The sequence below is a fragment of the Falco biarmicus genome, chromosome W, assembly GCF_023638135.1.
Source record: "Falco biarmicus isolate bFalBia1 chromosome W, bFalBia1.pri, whole genome shotgun sequence".
NCBI lineage: Eukaryota > Metazoa > Chordata > Aves > Falconiformes > Falconidae > Falco > Falco biarmicus.
The window spans coordinates 6393931-6414860 of record NC_079310.1 but is presented as its reverse complement, the minus strand read 5'-3'; the positions used below and the strand labels follow the sequence as shown (position 1 = coordinate 6414860).

Sequence of the window (20930 nt, the reverse complement as noted above, 5' to 3'; positions counted from 1 at the left end):
AACCATCTAAGTTAACGCATTGGGGTTAATCTGTTACTGTTGTTAAAATGCCAGGAAACTAAATTATTATTTAAAAATTTTTTAAATTATTTTTTAGATGTTTGACCTGTGGGATATTCATGAACTCTGAATGAAAGACTAGTTTCCTCTGTCACCTGATGGCTGGAGTTCCTTAGAAATGTCTTATTTAAAGCTGGGCTTGTGGTTCAGGTTGTAGGAGCTCAAGGTGCTCAGGCTGCATCATGAAGTCACTGCAGAGCAGCAAGTTTTGAGGTAACTCTTTTCATCGGGAACTTAGGTTAGTTTTATTATACCTGTTGTATGTTGTTTCTAAGTATGGTCATCTACAATAGGTATCAGTAGAACATGCTGAGATTTTTCACTTTAGAAGAGTATAGTGAATATAATGCTCTTAGGAGAGGGGGGAAAAAAAACCTGGGATATAACAGAGAGAGAAAAATCTGCATGTTTATTTGATTGCTGTAAGATTTAGCTCACAAATGATAAAGCCTGCAAAGTCCACATAGTTACTAACTAGCTCTACAAGTATTTAGGGCTCAAGCTAACAATTGGATCCTTTTGACAGATCCCAATGGCTTGATGTTTATTTCATTTAGAGGAAAAAAAGAAATCTGCTAGTGCCTTATTTTTCCTGTCACTTTGAGGAAGTGCTGTGGAATTAAAAATGTTCTCTGCAGTTTGGAAGGAGCCAGCTATGCGGTGAGATTCGGGGAGAGCTCCCAAGGGATTCTAGCCAGCAACTCTCCCTGTTGCTTGAGAGTACGGCTTTGGCCACAGAAGTGGGCACGTTCTTGGGCAATGTGAATTTGATGCTGACTCTGAAAATAGACAATAAATATTTCGCTGAAACTTGCTTTTAAAGCACTGTTTATTTTGGAGGATTTGTTTTAATAGAATTTAATCTACTGGGATAGTGCAGGAAGTCTGGAAAGTATGCAGATGTTTGTTCAAGAGCTAGCTTGCAACCTGTTCCCGTTGCTCTCATACTTCTGGGGAAATGGGTTCAGTGAGGGGCTTTGGGAGCGGCTGCAAGCTGTGAGAATAGTGACTTGTCTTAGGAGAACAGGATAAAGATTTAAGGCAGAGTCAGCATGCTGGTGTGGGAACTAGAGTTGTAGGTTAAGGTGGAAGAATTTGCCAGCAGGGCTCCAGCTACCTCTTGTTTCTCTTCTCCCTTGGGTGTTTGTGGAGCAAGTGAGCTGCTCCTTACGTGAGCTGGAAAGCACAAGCAGAGGATGGGAACTAGAGGCAGACGTGGACTTGAACAGTCTGTACTCTGAGAAACAAAGGTTTAAATGGATGACTGTTAAGTCATTTAAAGGTGCAGGGAAGCCAAAATATGAGTCCAGGGCCAACAGCATTGCTGTTGGCTTCTGCGGTAGTTGGACACGTGCAGACCAAGGACTGCAGGGCTGAGATGTCCATGTACAAGCTGAACCTTGTTTCTTATACTTCTAACTGATGATCCAGTATTCTTGTACATTATGCAAATTGGTTTCTCTTCTGTTTTATTCTATAACTTTAGTATTTGTTGGCTTTATTTCAAAGGTAGCATACACTGAGTTGTGAGCTTTTTCCTTTGAGACAGCAAAATTTGAGTTCAAGTTAGATGCATTCATTCTGTTCTGTAAGTGATATGGAGAAATAGTGTGAAATGGGGAAAATGGACATCGATTGTGATTGTATATGTCTGCTCAAGGAATGTGGGTATGGTGACTGGTTTTTTACTTTGTTTTTCTCCGGCTGCCTTAGCCACCCAAGGTTGGAAACGCGGATAGAGCTCCTTACTCGTTTTGCACTCAAACGCTGTGGGGGATATTGGCAGAAAAACTGAAATAAAATACACTCTGTAGTAGTTCTACTAATGTAAATCTGTGTGTTTTGCCATGACAGTGACTTGTTATGGGATGTGCAGATGAAACTCTGCATTGACAACGAAGTACAAGGAATAAGGTTGGTCAGGTGCCTCCTACCATAGTCAAGGGCAAGACTGGGTTGGCCTCTGTGTTTGCCACCAAGAAGAATCTTGAGCTCCGCTGTTGGCTGCAACCCAGTAGGCGTTGAGCAGTGGGAACATATGCCATGCCAGACCTTGATGTGAGGAATGGCCCCCTCTGTTATAAGAGGGTCATCCAGGAAGGAAGAACATAAGATGGCCCATTGAGGCACTGATTTGGAAATTGGAAACCGCCTGGCCGACCATGAGGCCAGATGAGTAACAGAGGAGGTAGGAAAGGAGGAATTATCCTTAATACCAGTCGATAAAATCCAAACTGTAAGTACAGTTCAGGAGCCAAACTATTCTAAAGAAAACTTAAAGGTAATTCAGGACATGAATGATAAAATAAAAATAAATAAGTGGACTTATTTAAGGGATGGTCGTATAGTGGTACCATCCAATTTAATATGGACCACAGCCCTATTATTAATAAGACGCATTGGGGAGCTGATACTTTATATAAAAGTCTAAATCAGAAATTGAAAGGGCGAAACTTGTATACTGTAATAAAACAGGTGACTCGGCAACATGAAATGTGTTTACGCAATAATCCCAATACAGCAAATAAAATAAAACTAGGGAACATTAGTAGAGGAAATTATCCAGGACAACAGTGGCAAGCTGATTTTCCAAACTCCCAAGAAAAGGGGGGTACCAATATTTATTAGTTATGTCTGATATGTTTTCAGGTTGGCCTTTCCTTGTTGAACAAATAAAGCAAGAGAGGTAACGAAGGGATTGTTAAATGAAATTATCCCCCGCTTTGGGGTTCCGGCAACAATCTCTTCCAATAGAGACTCACACTTTTGTGCCAAAGTAGTACAACAAGTGAGTACAGTATTGGGAATAGATTGGCAATTACGTACTCCTTATTACTTCAATGTTCTGTTTGGTGCTGTCGAAGAATGATCAGAAAGCATAATGATCAGAGAGCATAATGATAGTTTTTAGAACAGGGGGGATTGAATAATGAGCTACGTACAATGAGTGATGAATGGTATACTACTTTTTTAGAAAATGATGTGCTTATATATAATTATCCAAAGTTGGGAGGTGTTCAAGGACCCTTATTGTCAACATGATGAATACACCAAGACCCTTAGTGTCAGCACCACAGATGTACTAGACACAAGGTCCTTGGATTCGTTATCTTTATAAGGGCCATCTGGTCCTAAGTTTGTGTTGTGTATATAACGCTACCTAAACAAGGAATTTGAATCATGCTCATTAGTCTATCGAGGAACAGAGTCTGCACAGAAACAAGAAGGTAAAAAAGGTTCACTGGAGGAAGACTCCTGATCTTCATCCTGAAGACCCCCAGGCGACCACTCCTCAAGGACATTGTGCAGGAGCGGAATATGTAAATGAATTCCCGGAATTGTAATGAATATGTAAATCATTTCCTGATGGAAACCATAATTGGTGGGATACTCTCATTGGCTGGTCACCTCTTTGGCTGGTCACCTTCTGCAACAGGAATTCTTAATGCTGTGGTACACCCCATTGTGATCTTATTGATCAGTTTAGGAATTTCCTTAATACTAACCATTATATTTGTGGGTTTGGAGAATGTTTAAAAGGGTAACGCTTATGTATGATGCTTTATATCATTCGGGAAGACTGCTTAAGTAAAAGAATTTACTTAGTTTGATAGAAAAGGGGGGATTGATATGGAGAAATAGTGTGAAATGGGGAAAATGGACATCGATTGTGATTGTATAGGTCTGCCCAAGGAATGTGGGTATGGTGACTGGTCATGGGTGTGGTGTCTGGTCACATAGGCACACAGCTTTGAGGAGACGCCTGCCCTTCTTCCTCTAATAAAGGGGCTATTTATAAAAAGGATGAGAGACATTCCAATGTTATCTAGAGGAAGGGAGTGCTAAGGCTTCTTGCTGGAGAAGATCGGATGGTCACAAGGACATGAATCACCTACAAACCTGCAAGACCACCACATTCCAGGCAAAGGGCTGATAAGCTAATTAACATACGAAGCGAGAGTAAGCGGGTTTAGGTGACTAATATGTATAGGCGTTAATTGAATATTCATTTGTTTTATTGTATAAATGTGAGATGGTTCGTCACTTCGGGCATGCACGCTTGTGGAGGAGCGATCCCCCGTGCATCTGCGCGCAATAGACTCTGTAACTCAAAAGTTATAAAGTAGGCATGTTTAATTCCGTACGTCAGTTGTCTCAGGTTTTTCACTGTAAAAGGTGTGTTGTGACATCATCTTCCATAAAGCAGGTTATGGATGCTAAGCAGGTGAAATCCCCTTGGGCTACTGAGGAATTTCTGGTTTCAGCCATTAGGAAGTACTTGGTGATCTAAATTCCCACTCCTGCATGTTTATTTTTTTTTTCTTCATGGATCCTTATTTGTTGCACAGAATAGACTCATGGACCTCATTAAAATAGTATAAAATGTCTTAAATCTACCACTTCCTACATTTCAAGTGGCTGATTTATCAATCTGAATAATGTTTGGCTATTGGAAAAATACAGCTTTTCTGGATGACATTTTTAGTTATTGTTACAAGCAAGAGCTGTGAGATTTACATTGGGGTCTTAGCTCTCGGTTTAGGCAGACCTTTTATGTTTGACACTCCTACTGATATGGAGAAATAATGTGAAATGGGGATAATGGACATGGATTGTGATTGTATGTGTCTGCTTAAGGAATGTGGGTATGGTGACTAGTCATGGGTGCGGTGACAACTACAGTTTTGAGGAGACGCCTGTCCCTCCTCCTCTAACAAAGGGGAGACGGGGAGACGCCTGCCCCTCTTCCTCTAACAAAGGGGAGACGCCTGCCCTTCTTCCTCTAACAAAGGGGCTATTTAAAAGAGAATAAGAAAAGATGAGAGACATTCAAATGCTATCTAGAGGGAGGGAGTGCTAAGTCTCCTTGCTGGAAAAGATTGGGTGGTCACAATCACCTGAAGAAGATCGGGTGGTCACAAGGACATGAATCACCTGAAGAAGATCGGATGGTCACAAGAACATGAATCACCTACAAACCTGCAAGACCACCACATTCCAGGAAACGGACTGATAAGCTAATTAACATACGAAGCGGGGTTTAGGTAACAAATATGTATAGGCGTTAATTGAATATTCATTTGTTCATTGTATAAATGTGAGATGGTTTGTCACTTCGGGTATGCACGCTTGTGGAGGAGCGATCCCCCGTGCATCTGCGCGCAATAAACATACCTACTTTATAACTTTCGAGTTATAGAGTCTAATTCCGCACGTCACTACAAGTTGCTACCAAGAATGCAACCTTCTCCTAAGCAGTATTAGTTACAATTCTTTCCTGATGGAAAACTTAAACCAGAGTTAACTAACACAGAACTTGCTGAAAATCATGTGCTTAATATTTACTGTTCTGCTTTGTTCCTTCCCTGGAGTTTTTAATGAGTCGCTGGTTCAAGAATAGTGTGCATGAGCCTTTAAAGCAGGGGTCCTCAAACTACGGCCCGCGGGCCAGATACGGCCCCCCAGGGTCCTCAATCCGCCCCCTGGTATTTACAGACCCCCCGCCCAGGGGTTGGGGGGGAAACCAAGCAGCCGCAGATGACTGCCTGCCACTTCATCTGCGCCAGCCCCCTGCTTAAAAGGTTTAAGGACCCCTGCTTTAATGGAAAGACATAAAAATGAGCAATTTTTATTTTGCCTTAATATGGTACATTTTTAAATTGGTACAATAAATTATATTCAGCTTCTTATTCTTTGATGTCTTTCCTCCAGCTAGTCCACTAAAGTCAGCATTCCCACGGTATGAATTTACTGAATGGGCTGATTCTTCTGTTTTGTATTCAATGGCAAAGTAAAAAGCTTTACTTAGAGGAAAAAACTGTCAGGAAAGCTGCTCCCTTCTGTTTTTTTCCCCTCTCTTTTAGAGGGGGTGGTTGTCTGCTATGGTTTGGGCCTTATTCTTATCATCATAAGGGTAGGTGTTGTGGTATGGGCATGTTTATAATTACAGTTTGTATGCAGAATACTTCCTTTTGCCATAATGAGATATTTTAACAGTAGTCACTGCCACTTTGAAACCTCTTATTGTGATGCCTTTAAAATAAAAGCAGGTAAAACCATGTTCTTCAAAGGTGACTGCTCTCAGGAAGCAACATTTGCTGTCTTTTATTAATTATGGTTTTGCTGAAGTCTGTGGGACTGATTGTTACTAAATTTAAAGTAAGGCAACTGAATTCAACCACTCTAAAGTAACTCCACGGATTTATTTATTTATTTTCTTCCTCTTTTTGGAAGTAATGCTTTTTTACAATATATGTCAGGATAGCTGACCACAGAAGCTGGTTTTCTGGTACTATGAAGCCAGAAATAAAAATCTGTAGTCAATGAAAACTATGAGAATTTTTTTGAGCAATAGACTGCTTAATTTACTATTTTTCCCCACCTCTACTGAAAATATGCTTTCTTACAGAAAACTTAACTCACTGATGAACAAACTCCTTGTACTATGATCAGTAACTACAAATACAAAGTGATTAACTACCAACAAAATAAAAAAGCTTGATGTAAGATCAGTTATGAAATGATAGAAGAGCAATTTCAGCAAGACAAAACAGAATTTGTATTGTCTAAATACTGTTCCAATCATCATTGCTTATACATGTGATAGGGAACTTATAATTTTCACTCTTCCTTGTGAAATATAGAGGCAATTTTGGTTTGTGTTAGAATTCCCGTATGTTTGCGTGGGGGTGTGTGCATCAAATTCCCAAATGGCATTTGTATGATAGTACAGATTTGAGGGATTGAACTTTTGTATCGGGGAAGAGGTGACCTCTGGTATTCTATGTAGCGGTATATCTAGGCAGTATTTGAGCTTGCAAGTTTGAACTTAATTTTGATTTCTTCTCTCCCTTTCCTAGTACAGAGTTCTTAATACGTGATGTAGGCATAGTAGTCCTCTTTCCTGTTGAAGGGGCTACCCTTGATTACTCTTTACTTCTACCCCCGATGTGTGTGATACCTGGCATCACATAGATGCTTCTTGTGTATAGATGGGTTTGTAGTGACAATTTGTATGCAAAATATTCTTACTGCTTGCCATGTTAAGATGCTACAAGGCAATAATCACTGCCACTGTAAAACCTCTTGTGTCCTGATACCTGTAACATAAAACAAAATAAAACCATTTTCTTTAAAGAAGTCTGTGTTGTCAGGAAGCAGATTTCACTATTAATTTTAGGTTTTTTGAAGTCTGTGGGCCTGCTGTGTACATAGAAGAAAAGCAAATAAAATAATTTTTTACTTTTTATAAAGGAATTTGAAAATGCTGGCCACCAGATCACAGGATGAGGCAGAAATTCCTGTGGAGCCTGTAATTTTTTCCTAAAGTATGTGGGAAGCAATCCCGCACTTCACATGTTTGCTTGGATCTAAATGAGCCAGTCAAGTCTGTGTGGTTAAGTATATTTTTCTTTGAATCCTTCATGTTTACTCCCTGTGCTCACAGCTTGTTTGAATCTCTACACCAGGTGATACTTTTTGCTTGGAAAATTGTAGAACGGGTAAATATGATTGTGATAGGTACAGCTTTCTAAAACCAGGTGGTTTAGTTCAGGTAGTGCCAGTTGAAATATATGATTACATGTACAAACTCACCCAGGTCACTGTGATTGTGAATTTAAAAGATCCATGGCCTGAAGCTGGTGTTTTGTTGCCATGTGCACATGAACATCTTCCAAAGTGGTGTCTCCTCCATGCCAAGGCTTTACTAGATGTCACTGGTTTTCTCCTAGTGATGCTCAGCAGTGCCATCAAGCAGCCAGAAGGCTTTACTTACCTTTCTGCTTGTTTATTGCTAGAAATTGATGCTTTTTTCTTGTTGAGAATGTATTAACAGTTCTCAGACCAGGGGATATTTTACTCCTACATCCTTAATGAATCTCTCTTCTATTTTTATGTACTGTAGAAAATAATGTCTTTCAGAAGCTGCTTTTCAGTTCTGAAAAAGTGTGGGTTTTATTTTCCCAGTTTTTGGTAGATAAAATTGCAGAGTGGAAAATGTGTGGGATTTTTTCCTTTTCTTTTCTGAAAGGTTTTCTCCTTGATCCTCCCGTAGGTACTTGGTTAAAATTAAATGTAATATGTTGAAGGGGATCAATTTTAAATGCATTTTAGACTTTCTTCTGTCCTAAATAGCAAGCTCCTAAAATACATATCTATACAACGTGCGCACACATACACATATATTTGGCAGCAAGGCAGTCCTTGTTCCTCAGGTGAGGGTTTTCAGGGAATGGGAGGTATTATTTGTGATCAGTGCAGTGAAGGAGCTTGCTCTTGTTAGTGCTGAGAAATAGTTTGAATACAATAAGTGCTGCTCTGTGGATTAATGGAAGGATGGATGTTTTAGTGTTAGGTTTCCATTTTTATATACATTAACCAAATGTCATCTCCACAGGGACTGTAGAGCAAAGTCAATACCATAGCTGGTTTTAGTGTTTCTTTTGTGCCACCTTTTGAATCTTGGCTCTGGCATTTTTTGCCTAAGTGTTAATGTCTCTTGTCTTCACAGCACAAAAAAATATGCAGAGAGCTTTTTTCCATGTCTCTCACTTCTCCTTCCTGCCCAAGTGAAAGAAAGCAAGCCACTGCTAAGCTTTGCCCCAGATACCTGGGAATGGGCTGCTATTTTTTGTACCCCCCACTATTTCTCCATGAATCCATCCTTGGGGATGTAGCAGTAGTATTACTTCTGTTGAGTGTAAGAACACAGTTTCACTGTTGTGTGTGTTGGGGTGGTATTATGCTGTAGTTCCTCCTTGCTAGGTGTTTGTTGCATGAACTGAAATTTTGCAGATGTTGTTGCCTAGTCTTGAGTATGGCAAAATCTGGTTTTGTGTTTTGTTGTATGAATAAGGGGGAGTGGGCTTTGGTTAATTTTTAAGCATTAAACTTTGTTTTGGTAGAAAAAAGAATGACTCAAGTGTTAAAAGCTTTACTGAAGATCTGAAGGTCTTGCTTGGTTTGCTACTGTTTCTGACCCTGAGAACATGCAGAAATGAGGCAGCTCTGTGAAATTTGAGGACTTAGTGTGTTTTTTAATAATTCAAAGGGAAAACACCCCCCATCCTCCCCCTAAGAATGTTGTATTTACCTGCTTAGACATTAGAGGGAAAATGAACCGTAATTTAAAGCTGAATGTCTGCATTTATGGTTTAAATCCTGGAGCAATTACAGTGATCATTCAGGCTGTATTACAGAAGTCCGCAGCATCTTTGGATAGTGGGAGGTGGGTCATGTTGTGTTAGATTATTCAGTACTTAAGAAGTCTCTGCTGAGTTGGTGTTCCAATACAATGTTCACCCTGTCTGTCAGCTCTGAGGAAGGATTACATCCTGATGACAAGCAGCCAGCTGGACAAATTTAGAAAGGGGTTTTGTTTTGGGGTTTTGAAGTGCAAAAAGTTCTTGTTTCACATAGACTTAAACTCTGTTGTCTGGCAGGGTGTTCTAGCTTTATACCATTTGTTTTTAATTACTCTGCATGTTTTTAGCACTGAAACAAGAGATCACCTTTGAGACCAAGTCTAATGTTTTTAAAGTATATATGACAGTGTAATGCGGAGTGGCTAGAAGACAATGGGCATATTATGAGCAATCCAGACCAAGTAACTTTGTTGTAATAGCAGGCCAAAGCTGTAACAAGCTGCAGCTGTTGTGAAGGACATATGCAAGGCCAAGGGAGACAAAGAAACTGTGTACTGGCAGAGAGATAAGAGGGTTGGACTATTAAGGAACTGTACGTGGGAAAGAGATAAAGGAGTTGGACTGAAAAATAAGAAAATAGAATGTCGAAACAGAATGTAGGTGAGGAGCATGTATACCATGCCGTGACCAATCATAGAGTGCAGGAGAGTGAATAGACAAGCAGCTTTAACCTATTAGCAATCTAGAAGCAATGTGTGTGCTTTGTGCTAGTGTATAAATTGCTGTGTATCCCTTAATAAAGGGGCCCTAACTTGATCACATTGGTCGTATAAGTTGTGTCCGAGCCTTCTGCGTCAACAGTGTAAGTTTGTTCTTTCTGAGACTTAAGTTTCAAAACAATTTGAGAGGAATGAATGCTGATATTTGATTAAAAAAAAGCCAATCTGCATAATCTGAAGTTGTCATAGGATATTGAGCTGTAACTGAAGAGCTCTCTCTGCTCTAAGCTCACTACACAGTAAATTAGCCTGATACGCAGCAAAATTTGCAGGCATCTTAAAACTTAATTTGTTTGATATCTCTGTCTTGAAGCATTTCCTATTGAAAATTTTTGAAATAATTCTTTTGGCTGCTTTTTCTACCAATATCCTTAACCCCTCTTCTAGTCCCCAGGAGTTTGGGCACAGCTCACTCAACAGCTTCCAAGAGCACAGCTCCAGACTAGTTTTTCAGCAGCAGAGCTGGTCTAGGGGCTTCCTACACAGCACCGCAGTTAATCTTAGGTTGATGCAACAGTACTTAGGACTGCTGTAAACTAACTAGGTTACCATCTAAATTTAAAAATGGAAAGCAAGAGGACTGTTTCCCCCACTACTGCCTTTTAGAAGGTGGCTGGCAGAGCTGTAGGTGGTTGCCGAGATGGGGTTGAGCAGGTGGGACAGAGTGTGCATGCAGTACCATGCCCTCCCTATTTGTCTTCATTCTCTGATGTTTTTGTATAAATCAGGTTACTCATTAGAAAACTTAATGCTTAGGAAGCATCAGCGACTTTGGCAATCCAATTATGGCACTATTAAGTTTTGCAATATTTTTGAGAGGAGTGCTTGAACAGAAGCCATACCACTGACTTTTATAAGCTTAGTTACTGTTCAGGTTTCATTGCATTGCTACTTTCCTATTTATTCTGAAGATGGTGATTTTCATACCTTTAATTACAAGGATGTAGCTACATGAGCTCTGAAATTGTTCAGCCAGTATTACGTACTGTGTTATATCTGCAAGCATTGAACTGTTATTTTTTTTTGGACTGGCTCTTAATCTGGGGAACTTCAGGACTGCTATTCCTGTAGGTCAGAATGTATATTAATTGAGTCTGTGTAGAGGCTGTACAATTTTCTCCCTTAACCTGAGCAGCAGGGCCTGTAGCGATAGGATAAGGGGGAATAGTTTTAAACTAGAAGAGGGGAGATTCAGACTAGATGGAAGGGAGAAATACTTTACTATGAGGATAATGAAACAGTGGAACAAGTTGCCTTTTTAGGTGTTAATATTGGGACACCTTCATATTGCTTAATGTGGTGTTGGACACCATGTCTGATTATTATTTGTCTACACACACGCACACCCACCTCCATATCTGTTAAGGAAAAATAGACTTCCCATGTATTCTTCTGTTTTGTTTTCAAGGATTAGTTACTCTGTACTGGTAGAAGTATATAAATGTCTTTTTGTGTGTTTGATACAGCCGGTGTTTACTTTCAGAGGTTGTTGGCAAGTTCTGCTTTAGTGCTTTATTGTTCTTTTCGGCTGATGGTTTTAATTTGAAGCATACCAACTGGCAATTAATGAAGCTATAAAAAAATTGGTGTGTCTGATGTGATTGTTGCATTAGTATAATAACATTAGTTAAACAAAAGTGGTATTTAGCTTGAGGTTAAATGTCGCATTGAGGATACTTTATGCTTTTAAAAAAGATGTTATTTCATATGATCTTGTAAAAAAAAAAAATAATAATCAAGTTCTTTCTGTAGGTTGCCGTTCTATGTGTATTTTCAGTGGTATCAAGCTAAGCATGGCACTATTGAAGCCACAAAGGTAGTAGCAATACAAATGGTGTAGTGCCATAATTTCACATTGACAAACAATTCACTTTTGAATGTTAGTTTCTTGTTTTATAGTCACTGTACTTCAGATGCATGTTGTACTGCCTGATGCTAGGATGACCAAGCACTGTAATGGGTTGCCCGGAGAGGAGGTGGAGATACTCAAAAGCCACCTGGATGTAGTCCCTAGGCAAATGGTTCTGGGTGGGCCCGATTGAGCAGGGAGATTGGACAAGATGATCTCCAAACATCCCTTGTCACCTCAACCACTCTGTGCTTCTGTGATATCTCTGTAAACCAGCTAATGGATTGGTAAAATTAAGTGCTTCATAGAAATATTTTACTACTGTTTTGTAATGCATTTTCACTTCAAGTACAGGAGCCTAGTTGCTTGTATAACTGTTTTTATTCTTTTTCCCCTCCCCTAGTGCTGACTTAAAGCTCCTGGAAGAAGCTACAATCTCAGTCTGCAAGTCTTTAGGTGAGAAATTGTGGCATCTTTTTCCATGTGCTTTTATCAGAAAAACTGAGAAACAGCATTCAAGTGCACATCCATGTCTTTAGTGTACTTAACTCTGCTTGTATGCATTCTACTAATAAGTTTAAGTGTAAACAGTGTGTTTATACATATCCCAAGCTTTTAGAAACTTCTTTTGTTAACTGTTTTGTAGAACTTGAAATGACTGAAAGGTTTAAAACAAGTAACTCTATCCCTTCTACATCTTTTTCCCTCTGCCCTCTAAGCTGATCAGTAAGGGGAAAGAATTAATCAGAGGATGAAAGGAAGGGGTAATATAAATGTGATCAACGATGTTTCAAGAAGGTAAAAGCTAGTTGTGAAAACCTGCCTGATTTTCTGACAGGAGACTATTGTGCTGTAGACAAGTCTTGGAAAGGAGCCGTATGAGCTCCACATTTGGGATATTTTAAGTCTAGGATGAAAAGTATGTTTAGAAAACAATTATGGGGTAGTAAAGCATGTACTGGAGAATCTTAAAAGAACAACAGTAGCTCTACAGAAAAACAGACATACTGTGCTTTATGTAGAAATATTTAAGACATCGAAATTTAGTTTCTATATATTGTTTGAATTAAGCAGTGGCAATTTACGCGTGCTATATAATCATATGTTTAGGGGTTTTTTTCCTCATCTAGTTGAGAAGAATCCTCAAACAGGAAACCTTGGGTCACTGATTAAAGTCTTTCTTTCTAGAACCAAAGAGTTTAAAATTTCAGCAGAATGTTAGAAGTAAGTACCTGGAAAAAAGCTGTGCGCACCATTTCACTTTTTAAATGTTCCTTTTGCTCCTAACTCTTGAGTTTGTTAACTAGCAAAGTAAAATACTTACAGACCAAAACTTAAAATTCTCTTAAATTGTTGTTTGAAACAGAACAAGTATCTAGTACTCTTCCAAACGCAGAAGGTGAAGTGTAAAGTGTAAATAGATTCCTGGGGGAAATGACATGTTTGTGTTCATCCTGTGTGTTACGTAAAGACATTTGTGTACAAATAGTGTAACTTCTGGTTACTACTGGTTTAGAGCAGTTTAAAAATCACCTGACCTTTTCAGCTAAATCCCAGTGTATGAACCAGTATTTTATCTTGGAAATATTTTAAATTGGAATTGAACACAAACTTCTGTATAAAGACATTGCTTTCAAATTGTATCATGCAACTGTCATTGGTTTTGCTTGCCCCTTTCAGCAGTAGGAAAGAAAACTCCAAGAGGTTATCTGTGTAGCACTCTCTAGTTTTTGCAGGAAGCTTTCTGGAATTGTTCCCCCACACCCGTAGACAGATGTCCAACTCTCACCAGATCTGGGGCTTCAAAAAGGAAGACTTCCTCTTTAATGCCCCTTGCTCCCAGGACTGCCCTCAACCTTTTCACTTGTACCTGGAGAAAGAAGTTATTCCTGCCTGGATAGCTCCTGCTGCTTTAATCCAAAAATACCTCGAATGTATAGCTTCAAGCAAGAGCTTGACTATATGCTCTTGCGTGGGCTTCCTGGCAGTTGCTTATTGGGACTCAAGAAAATGTAATGAAGCTATATTCCCCTTGCATTCAGAAAGCGTGGAAAATATTTGTGTGTATGGTCATCTGAAGGCTATTTGACTGGGAAAAGTGCTAAGGTTCAGGGAGCCAGAGTAGCTTTCATATCTGAAGCTGTTGGAACTTTTCAAACATCTGGGTGGCTTGAGTCCTGAGTATCTAGAAACCTTTAGAAGCAGGGTGAGCCATCTGGTGAGCTCTTCAAAGAGTGGTACTTCTGGCAACTGTGGTGTTTTTAACAATACAAACTTAGTTAGGAGTGAGGGTGTGTTCTCTTGCAGGAAGCAAAAAATACTAATTTTAAATAAATTTTCAGTTTATTTTCTGTAGCATCAGCTGAAGACTCCCTGCTTGAGCTCTTTGGCTTTTCCTTGCTTCATCTGTAGGAACCCCTTTGTCTACTCTGGCGCATATTTTTCTTGTGCATTTTGATGCACATTTGCAGGTTAAGCATTACTGATTGTTGTTTCTTTCTGCTTTTTTTCTAGTCGCCTCTTTATTTGGCAGGCTCACAATGCACTGTTTATTATTTGCTGTTTGCTGAAAGTATTCATCAGTCGCATGTCAGAAGAGGAGCTACAACTTCATTTTACTTATGAAGAGAAAGCACCAGGCTCATACGGTAGGTATGTGCTAGTGAAACAAATGTTCCACAAAAAACTATAAAAAGTTCTGATGTTTTTCATAGATGTGGCACTTGGGAACACCGTATAGTGGTGGACTTGGTAGTGATAGGTTAATGGTTGGGCTCAATGATCTTAAGGGTGTTTTCCAACCTAAATGATTCTGTGATTGTATGTTTTGTTTAGGCTAAAAACCCCAAACTTTGCTTTAAAACTAGAAGTACCAATGAGGTTACACACAACATATTTACTGTTTGGGACAGTCTGTTGAGATTGAAAGTATGTATTCAGTAGTAAACCAGACTTACTTTCTTTGGGGTCTGAAGTAATTTGGTGTAAACAATCTTCCTTTGTATCATACATATGAAAGAGAACACCTTCAAAATGTGATGAGAGCTTTTAATAACATATTGACCATCATCTTCTGCTAGAATTAAATGTTTGTTAACTAGCTGTTGGCCTGTTACAGGCTCTTATAGCAAAATAAACCTCTTCTAGAACAGGGTTTAAGTTGTTTGGTTTATTTTTTCTTTAAAGATCTGTGTTAAATTTAACGTAGTAATTTATTTAGAAACTTAATTTGGCTTTTTTTTAAACAATTGCTTTAGTCACTTTTATACAGTTTGAAAGGTGCTAATGGTTCTGTTCAGAAGAGAATAAAACTGGGGTGAAGCTGGCCACATACTACTGCAGGAATGGTGATGCTTTATGTTTAGTGTTTCTTTTCACAAATGTTTCATAAACCAGCATCAGCCAGGGAGTGGAATTAATGCAATTTTTAGGAATTTAATGAGGGAAGTTAACAGTTCTATGGTTAGAACTGATCTGTTGAAAAGGTAACTGCTAAAATGTAATTAGTGGGCTGTAGATTATACAAGGGTACAGGAAGAGTCAAGGAATTTAGGCAGAATCAAAAGTGCATCTCCAGGAAATGGAGTGTGTATTACACAAGACAAAAAATGGTAGAGAAGGTGCTCAAGTAATCTAGCTGTTCTGTTTCTGTTATTCAGTCCTTCTTTTTGAATGTGAATAATGTGAATGCATTCAAAATCAGTTTGATTACAGCAAAAAGTCATGACACACTGTCTGCCGCAAATCTTTATGTAGTGCCATATCAAGTTGCTATTACAGAACACATGATGCATAATGCTGGCACAGGAGCCATGAATCCCTTTGCTTTGTTGTAAAGATGCTGTTGAGTTTGTAATTGCACGTTGTTTATTGCATAAAACCAAAAATGGTCTGGCAGAAAGGACTGGTAATCAGAATGCTGATATTGTGGGAGTGGACTGTGGAAGAACAGCCAAAAGTACCTGACTGTGGGTTTCCCTCAACAGTCAGTCAGCAAGGACATGTGTTGAGAAAGTGCAGTAGCTGCTTCCTCATTGAATCACAGAGTGGTCAGGGTTGGAAGGGCCCTCTGGAGATCATCTAGTCCAACCCCCTGCTGAAGCAGGTTCTTCTAGAGCAGATTGCACAGTCTCGTGTCCAGGCAGGTTTGAATGTCTTCAGAGGAGACCCCACAGCCCCTCTGGGCAGCCTGTTCCAGGGCTCTGCTGCCCTCAATGAAGTTTTCCTTCATATTCAGATGGACCTTCCTGTGTTGCAGTTTGTGCCTGCTGCCCCTCATCCTGTCAGTGGGAGCTGCTGGAAAGAGCCTGGCCCTGTCCTCCTGACACTCGCACTTAAGGTATTTGTAGACATTGATAAGATCTCCTCTCAGTCCTCTCCTCTGGAGGCTAAACAGGCCCAGCTCCCTCAGCCCTCCCTCATCAGGGAGATGCTCCAGTCCCCTCATCATCTTGGTAGCCTCTGCCAGACCCTCTCCAGTAATTCCTTGTCTCACTGGAGCTGGGGAGCCCTGCACTGGACACAGTACAATATGTAGTGAATAGTGACAACTGTTCTTCAAAATCTCTTCAACTCCTTGGCACCTGCCATAGCTTTGGGGAAATCAAACTTCTGGTGCCAAAAGATTAAGTGCTACATGTTGCAATGGTTTAGTGTATTTAAACTGTGGTGAGTAATCTCCAAGAATGAAGTCAGGTAGCTAATGCGTTAGAAAGTAAGACCTGCTTATAATAAGCTATCACTGCAGACCGCCTGTGGGTTTATACTTGGGTTAAAAAAATTGCCCGCCTCTTGCTTCAGTTGTATAGTGTAGCACAGTAGGACAGATGGAAAAGCTGAGATGTTTTGTTAGCTTGAACCCCTGCAATCTTTATCCCTTTTGCTGAGAGCTCCTTGTAGCGTGGTATGAAAAGTGATTCTCGTCACTGGGGTAGATCCATGTTTGTACCATGTCTAGTAGCACTTGATTGTAATTCACAGTGACATTTATTAGTGATAATTTTGTGCATATTGATGGCAAATGTACTTAGCAATTATCTTTGAGCAGATTGTTTGCTGGATGTTCTTGATTAGGAAGGTAATTGTGTGTGGTCTGCTGGTGAGAGCAGGGGAATGGAGGCAGGAAATGAGCTCTTCCTCAGCTTTCCCAGCCCAGCTGTGGCTTAAGTCTGCTGCTGCTTTTGACTCGGGTTTCCAACTGGAGATGGTTCTTGTGACCTTCCTCAAGGTATTGAGGTTCATAATGTGCTGTGTTTACATAGCGATTGTTTTTGGTTCCTAACAAATCTTCACATAGTTGTGGGATTTTTTTTTAAAAAAAAGTATCTATAGAGCATGATAATAAGGTAAATGCCTTCCTATAGCTTTTATGCTTAGCTATAGGAAAAGTGAAGCATCGTTAATGGAGTGTAATAAACTGCTGTTGTGTTAGGGACTATTAAAGTGAGCAGAAAAAAATGAAATGTTTTTTTGTTTGTATTTTTATAGTTAAAAATTCAAGATACACTTCATTTATTTTTTTTATTCTTTGGAAACTGGAGCATGTCATGTTATTCTGAATTTTACATAGATTTATTAGTGCTTTTACTAAAGTTTTACATACTTAACACTATCTTTCACCATGCTTTTTAACATAATTTTTTTCTTAGTGGTCCTTGCTGTCTTTTCATTTGCCAGAGCTTGGTGGTGTTTTACTATTCTTCAACAGCGAGCATGTTAAAACAAACCTTATAAAATATGTTATTAAGCATCAATATAGACAAAAGCTTTAATACAGTGTCTGAATTTTGAAGTACTGTTTGCTTCTTAATGGCTACTGAGTAGTTATTGGAAAGAAAGGTACAACCAACCAACACCACAGCCAACCTCTCTCTTCTATGATCTGTTCTTGTATGCCTTGTCCAGTCTCACAGCCTTCTGAGAAAAGGTAACTATTCTTTTCAGAATCATCTTAAAATTCCTTTGGAAATCTCTGTGCAGTGGTGTGTGTTTCCCTGTTATAACTATGAGCATCACTTTTTTCCTTCTAGTTGGAGAATATATCCTAGTACCATGTTCTCTGAGTTTAAATATAGCATCTGGGAACTCAGAGTGCATAACTGCAATGTCAGCACATCAGGCTGCTCACGCTGCGGTTGGTCAGCACATTGACACCTGCTGTATGATATTTGGTATGTCAGGCAGAAGCGTATAGTGTATGATAGTAATGATGTATGGAAAAGATCCTGGTCACTGGCTACTCAGCGATATGTCTTGTATTTTGACAGGTTGCATACGATATAGCCACTATTGTTTAGATAACATTTTTTGTAACTGTCTTATCTGGAAGAATTCCCCTCCCAGATTTTGCAATTCATATTCTTTCACTTTTTTGTGAACATCCAATTTGTGCTTTTCCCTGCTGGGCTGTGTTTTAAGCTCAGAAAAAAGCTGTGCAGTTGTAACACTGTATTTGGTGTATTATAGCAAATAAGAGGGTGTAGAGGTGGGAATAAATAACAATACATTTACTGCAACCCTTAAACGAGTTTGAGTGTTCAGCTGTCATATAAAGGAAATGAGGGATGGCAATTAGTTTATGTTCTCATTATTATCACTCATAAGTGAAAGTTGGGGAGCTTTTGAGAGTCCTCAGAGCTGAAGATCAAACCACAAAACCCAAAGAAGCTTTAAGTCTGCTGGTTGTGTAATGAATTGAATGGATAGGGCTTTAGGTACTGTTTTGCAAGTAACACAAATTACTTCATTAGTGGTCCTATCCTATCTGTACGAGCAGTAGGGCAGAAAAATAAGTGGCATCTAAGGTGAGGTTATACCTTGTTATGCCTGAATATCTTATTGATATTAACCACAATCAGCTGCTACAGCAGCTCAGATCAGGTCTTGACAACATAATAGTTAGGTTCTTGAGGAGAAAGACTGTTCTGCTGTCTATTAGACCCTCTAGCATGGCCAAGGATCGAGCTGGGCTTGTTCCACAAGTGGAGTTTTGGTCTGTTTTAGGGCAAGATTGGGAAGAGACTAAAAAAATTTGTTTAAAAATATTTGGCTGTAAAAAAAAAAATTAAAGTGGAAATTGTAGGAGTAAACGTATTTGAGTGGTGGACTTGGTTTACAGTCTTGATGAATTTTTTACCCATTGGCCAAAGTATTTTTGACATCTTGCCTAGGACAAACATATGGTTGACATGGGCAAATATCATGGGAATAACGGACTTTTGTTTAAGTCTGCAACAGGCAGGCAACCCCTTTAGAACTTGTTTAATTGGTATTCCCCTGCAAGAGAATGAAATAAATTTTGATGGTTTTTTGTAATGTTAAAACAGTGGATCTGACTTCCAATCAGAATGGTACATGTATGAGTCCGAATAGGCAATATGTTTGGCCTTCTATGCGTAATGCAGCGTGGCAGAAGACGGTTATTGAGAATTTAAATCAGCCACATCATTTACCTTTGCAGGAGTTAGACCTATTGGGTAGCGTTGTACCTGTTGAATATGTTAATGTAACTGCAACTGGTATGGCAGACTGTACCCACATGTCATCACCACTTCAACCCATGAATGGCACTGGAGTAATTTGGTGTGGTGACCCGTGGCAGTTATGGCTAACACGTCAAGGTGAACGGGGGTTTTATACAGGGTTTCAAAATCTAACTGGTTCACCTATTTGGGGTGAATTGAAAACTGGGGGTTTCCATATAGATGTATCAGGGGGTTATCAGTTGCCACCGGGAGTCTTTCTGATATGTGGGGACAGAGCGTGGCCAGGGATTCCTTTGTATCCTGTCGGTGGACCATGTTATTTAGGGCATTTGACTTCCTTTGCTCCACATATGAAAGACAGACTCAACAATCTCATAGATCACGGAGGGCACTGCGCACCTTTGATGAAACATGTAATGACAGAGTCGATCTGCAGTCTGTAACAGCAAATGTCCTGGCCTCCATATTTATGCCAGGGGAATGGCAGCATTAAATGCTAAGAATATACGAAGGTTAGCGTGCTGGGGAGAGAAACAATTTAATCTTACGTCACACATTCTAAGTTCGTTATTGCTTGATGTAGATAGTGTTAGGCATGCTACATTACAAAATAGAGCTGCAACAGATTTTTTGTTATTAGCACATGGACACGGTTGTGAGGATTTTGAAGGGATGTGTTGTGTGAACCTTTCCGATCATTCCATATCAATGCACAAGAAGTTGTCACAAATGCAGGGAAACATGAAGCATATTCTTGCTGATGATAATCCCTTCGATGAATGGTTGAGAGGACTGGGGATAACAGGTTGGTTAAAGTCGTTATTGTTGGAAGGAATACGCTTTGTTATAATCATTGTTGCAATGTTCTTAGTTTTTAGCTGTTTATTTTCTTGTTTGAAGAAAGGTTTAACATCTATTGTGAAACAGACATGGGCTGTCCAAAAAGAAAAAGGGGGATATGTAGTGGGATTTTTAAAGGACCAAAGACATATGTTACCATAGTCCGGGTTGGACAACCCAGGCCTGTTAGTTGAAGCTGCAGAGCAACTTTAAATTGTCCTGGGAACAAGCAGTGTGAGAAAGAAAACAAGCTGTGCACAAACAAGAAGCCAGGTGCAGAGCAAGTCCTGGGATCTGCGAACTCTCATCGGCACACTCTGATCAGGCGCCTGCAGCATGACCAGAGACTTTTATCCAATTACCTGTGTGTAAAGTCGGGTGAGCGGTCAGTTGAAGTTATAAATATGACCTGTTTGTTTAATAAAGTGAGCACGGCACGTAGCCATATTGGTGTGATTGTCGTGACTTGGCTGACTCTCCATGGGGGACCCTCTTCAATTTTCCTCCAAGCCTGAGCAAAGACATGTTTGACCAGCGAGCTGGGATGCTGCGTTAACAAAGTAGGTCCTTGCTGGCTGGTGTCAATTGGGAAAGGTCACAATGTGGCCCTCCAGGTTGGATGTGTTATTAGACTTGTTAGCAATAGAAACAGGGCATGTGGAGGGGCAGCTGTAAGTGGGTGCTGGGGTTGGGGCATTTGGGAATGATGCTGGCTGTGACATTACACTTGGGCATTTGGGAGGTGGGGATGGAGGTGTGAATGGGGCTGATA

At 39.8% G+C, this 20930-nt stretch overlaps 1 long non-coding RNA gene across 4 annotated transcripts in view; it reads left to right on the top strand.

Moving 5' to 3' along the window:
- LOC130142078 (uncharacterized) overlaps positions 1 to 20573 on the top strand; it is a 28003-nt gene extending 7430 nt beyond the window's left edge. Inside the window, exons 1-5 of one of the 4 annotated variants that reach the window (XR_008819291.1) lie at positions 91 to 273; positions 12238 to 12290; positions 12965 to 13058; positions 14349 to 14482; positions 16093 to 20573. This is a non-coding gene — a long non-coding RNA (uncharacterized LOC130142078). Of the gene's footprint in view, positions 1 to 90; positions 274 to 12237; positions 12291 to 12964; positions 13059 to 14348; positions 14487 to 16071 lie in introns of those variants that run through there. The other 3 variants (XR_008819290.1, XR_008819289.1, XR_008819288.1) reach the window with 3 other exon arrangements.
- The last annotated feature ends 357 nt before the right edge of the window (positions 20574 to 20930 follow it).